Below are 4,899 nucleotides of genomic sequence, written 5' to 3'. Positions count from 1 at the left end.
TGCAAAACACTTTTCACACAAATAAAGTCAGATCTAAATAATTGGAAAAATATCAGTTGCTCATGGCTAGACTGAGCTAATATAATAATAATGACGATTTTACCTAAATTAATTTACTTAGTGCCACACCAATCAAAGTACCAAAAAATTATTTTATAGAGCTAGAAAAAATAACAATTCATCCAGAAAAACAATAGGTCCAGAATATCTAGGGAATTAATGAAAAGAAATGCAAGGGAAGGTGGCCTGGCTGTACCAGATTTTAATTGTATTATAAAGCAGCAATCATCAAAAGTACTTGGTACTAGCTAAGAAATAGAGTTATAAATCAGTGGAATAGTTTAGGTAGACAAGATGCACTAGTCAATGACTACAGTAGTTTACTGTTTGATAAACTCAAAAACTCCCGTTTATGGGATGAGAACTCATCAACAAAACCTGCTGGAACAACTGGAAAATGGTATGGCAGAAACTAGGCGTAAACCAACATCTTACACACTACACCAAAATAAAGTCAAAATGGGTACATGATTTATATCTAAAGATTGACACTATAAGCAAAGTAGGAGAGCAAGGAATAGTTTACCTGTCAAATCTATAGAGAAGGGAAGCATTTATGACCAAATAAGAGATAGAGAATATTATGAAATGCAAAATAGATAATTATGATTACATTAAAGTTTTTGCACAAGCAAAGCCAATGCAACCAAGATTAGAAGGGAAGCAGAAAGCTGGGAAATAATTTTTATTATAGCCAGTGTTTCTATAAAGGCCTCATTTCTAATATATTTAGAAAACTGAGTCAAATTTATAGGAATACAAGTCATTCCCCAATTACTAAATGGTCAAAGGATATGAACAGGCAGTTTCCAGAGGAAGAAATTAAAGCTATCTAAAGTCATATGAAAAAATGCTCTAAATCACTATTGATTAGAGCAATGCAAATCAAAACAACTCTGAGGTACCAACCACATCACACCTATCAAATTGACTAACATGACAAAACAGGAAAATGATAAAAGTTGGGAGAAGATGTAGGAAAATTGGAATACTAATGCATCGTTTGTGGGATTGTGAACTGATCCAACCATTCTGGAGAGCAATTTGGAACTGTGCTATAAAATTGTGCATCCCCTTTGGTCTTAAAAACCAGAAAAGGACCCACATGTATAAAATATTTATAGCAGATTTTTTGTGGTGGGAAAAAATTGTAAATTAAGGGGATCCCCATCAATTGAAGAATGGCTGAACAAATTGTGATATATGAATTTAATGGAATACTATTGTTCTATAAGAAATGATGAGTAGGCCAATTTTAGAAAAACCTGGAAAGATGTATATGAACTGATGCTGAGTGAAGTGAGCAGAACCAGGAGAACATTGTACAAAGAAACAGCAACATTGTGCAATGACTAACTTTGATAGACTTACCTCTTCTTAGCAAAGCAGGGATCTAAGACAACTCCAAAAGACTCATGATGGAAAATGCCATCCACATCCTGAGAAAGAACTATAGAGTCTAAATGCAGATTGAAGCATACTATTTGCGCTTTTGCTGTTGTTGTTGTTATTTAGTTTCTTCTTACTTGTGGTTCCTCCCATTGGTTCTAACACTTCTTTACAATATGACCAGTGTGAAAATATCTTTAATATGAATGTATATGTGGAGCCTATATCAGATTGCACACGGTCTTAGGGAGGGGGAGGGGAGAAAATGAAAAACTCAAATGCTTATGGAATTGAATGCTGAAAACTAAAATTAATTTTTTAAAAAGAGTAGGGCTACGGGCTGAGATGGGGGGAGGCATCTAGGGACCGCGGGGTTGGGAGTCCCGGTCAAGGGGCACATCCCAGTCTTGGCCGGGACCAGGGGCCGCCAGGGTCAGGACTACGCGGTCACTGCCCTGACCCCAGGCCCGGGTTCTCATGTCTCAGGCTGTCACTTCATGAGGTATTTCCACACCGTTGTGTCGGGGCTGGAGTCCGGCGAGCCGCGGCTCCTCACCGTGGGCTACCTGGACGATCCGCACGCTATTCTTGCGCTGCGACGGCGGGAGCCTGAGGATGGAGCCGCAGCCGCCGTGGATGGACCAGACGGACCAGGAGGACCCAGACTACTGGGAGAGGAACAGGCAGACCGCCAGGACGCAAGCACAAAATTACCAAGTGAGCCTGGAGAACCCGGGAGGCTGCTTTAACCAGAGCTCGGGCGGGGTCCACACCCTCCAGTACAGGTACGGCTGTGGGGTATCCCCCGACCTCACCTTCAAGCGGAAGTTTCAACTAGACGCCTACGCCTGCCACGACTACCGAGATCTACACGTGGACGGTGTCGGTGCCTCGGCTGTGAAAGTGGGAGGCGGAGAGTAGCATTGTGGAGAGAAAGAAAGTCTGTTTGGAGGAGACGTGTGTGCAGTGGCTGAAGAAGCACCTGGAGATGGGGAAGGAGGCTCTGAAGAGGACAGACCCTCCTTCTGCCCGAGTGACCCGCCACACTGCCCCTGATGGGGAGGTGACTCTGTGGTGCCAGGCCCACAACTTACCCTGCCCAGATCTCCTTGACTTGGCTGAGGTAAGAGAAGGAACAGCTCCAGGCCTCAGAGTTCACTGAGACCATGCGGGCTTCTGGAAGTAGGCAGCTGTGCAAAGGACCTCGGGCCAGGAAGGGAAATAGACCCGCCGAGTTAAGCATGAGGAACTGCCCTGAGCCCCTCACCATGAAGTGAAAGCCACAGTCCTCATCTGGCCGGCCTCATGGTGGGGGGCATTGCTGTTGGCCTCCTTCTCATTGCAGTCATTGATGGAGTTGGGATCTGGAGGAAGAAGAATTCAGGTGGAAAAGGAGGTGATTATGTTCAGGCACCAGGCAGTGACAGTGGACATGGGTCAGAGGTCTCTCATAGCCAAAGCTTGAGAGAATTGCCTGGTATGGACCTGAGAAAGAAAACAAGTCTGCAGCTCCTGTTTTGTTCCTGAAGAAATTCCCTGCTACTCTGTGGATGCCAGTACTCTCCAGGGACCTCAGGTTCCTTCAGGACCTTGGCCCCTGCAATCGTCCCTGTACTCTAGTGGCCCAAGCCCAGGGAAGCATCATTAGGGCCCTCACCCTGTTCTCTAAGGCCTCCCTCCCCTGCCTTCTTTCTTTCGGTCTCACTGCAGGGAGACAACCAACAGTAAGGGCCAGAGGGCTGCATTGACCTCTGGGATGTTTGTCTGACTGCAAAAGCAACCTAATGAATTAATGTTGCTGAGTCTTCGGCTTTCCTTCACAATCTCAGCTGAGCTTCACATTCGGATCAGGGATTGTGGGGGACAGGATGACAATGTGGAGATGTTCTGGCCATATGAAGGGGAAAATAAATGAAAGTTCGGAGACATCTGAAAAAAAGAATATATCACTTGATTACTCATTTCCTGGTTTCTAAGCCAAATCTGATGCTGAGAAGGTAAGTAAGTTAGATGTTTGTACTGTGATTCTGTCAATAGATTATGGAGAACAAACTAAATTCCCTAGTAAGATTACTTTTCTGAAAACAAATTTTGAAAGACCTTAAATGGTCTTCTTTGTCTAATACGCTAAAATATTCTAGCAGATCTGTCATTTTATCCACTCCTCTCCATTCTTATTACCAATGTAGATCACAATCAGTCTTTGTCATCCCCTAAAATAAATCCTCCATCAGGGAAGCTAGGTGGTACAGTGGATAGAATTTTGGGTCTGAAGTCAGGAAGACTCATCTTTCTGAGTTCAAATATGTCCTCAAATACTAAGTAGCTGTGTGACCCTGGGTAAGCTATTTAACTCTGTTTACTTCAGTTCCTTGTCTGTAGAAGGAAATGCCAAACCACTATAATATCTTTACCAAGGAAACCTCAAATGGAGTCATGGAAAGCTGGACACAACTGAACAACAACAACAACAAATCCACCAGTGAGGGACTACTTAATGTAACAGAGGTCCTGCTATCATTCTTCTGACATTACCTGGATAGGTCGGGGATAAAGTGGAGAAGCAGATGGTGGATGGTGGGTTGGCCATGTGTCTGTGAGTTCCTTGAGAGAAGGGACTGTCATTTGCCTTTTTTGTATCCTTGGCACTTAGCATAGTGCCTGGTAAATAGCGTCAACTGGATCAAACTGGCCTCTAACCTGTGGGTGGCCAGAGCCGAACAGAGCAGCCTAGAGACAGGAGAGTCAGGAATCCAACAAGTTTAATTTCAAAGTGAGGGAAAGGGCTTGCAAGCAAGGAGGGAAGTTAGACACATGCCAGGGCCCTGGCCCTAGTAGGGGAACCTGCTTGAATGTAGGTGGATCTCAATACATACACTAGTGTCTATGCAGTGAACTGTGGCTCTGACAATGAGGGGTAACAGAAACAATGTGACAAATTTGATTCATAGCAGGGCTTCATTGTCAGAACTTGTGCCAGCTTGTCTGGTACTTGTCCGAGCTCAGAACACATGGCACCGGTCAAAGCAATGCAATAATTATGTGAGTCTTTGCCAGAGTGTGAGATCATCCAGAGGGCAAACTCAAAGGATTGTTGTCATGCCAATATCAGGACACAACTTGCTTGCTGGGCTTTAGCTCTGGAAAAACAGGGTGTCTCCTAATATCTTAACATTTTCCCCTATTTGGTCAAAGGTAGGGGGTCTGAAAGAACCCCTATCCTTCTGGCCAAAAAATTACAGACAAATATAAGCCAAGATGCCAAGAGAGGCCAGTTGGGCCAGGATGAGATGTTGAGTCGAATAGGTCTTGTCTAGCCATTGTTTGCTTGCAAGCAGAAAATGGCGGTGGGGGTGGGGGGGCAACAAGAATGAAGAGGGAGAAAATGCCAACACATGATTGAACTAGGGCCTTGGTGTTTGGGTACGGAATAAAATGGAAGAGGAAAAC

General features: G+C 44.3%; 1 pseudogene; it reads left to right on the top strand.

Annotated features, from left to right (window-relative positions):
* The first annotated feature begins 1,946 nt into the window (after positions 1 to 1,946).
* Positions 1,947 to 2,976, top strand: LOC118846782 (annotated as a pseudogene).
* The last annotated feature ends 1,923 nt before the right edge of the window (positions 2,977 to 4,899 follow it).

Source organism: Trichosurus vulpecula, chromosome 4 (genome assembly GCF_011100635.1).
Source record: "Trichosurus vulpecula isolate mTriVul1 chromosome 4, mTriVul1.pri, whole genome shotgun sequence".
Lineage (NCBI taxonomy): Eukaryota > Metazoa > Chordata > Mammalia > Diprotodontia > Phalangeridae > Trichosurus > Trichosurus vulpecula.
Note: the sequence above shows the minus strand (reverse complement) of the source record. Positions and strands in the feature narration are given on the sequence as shown.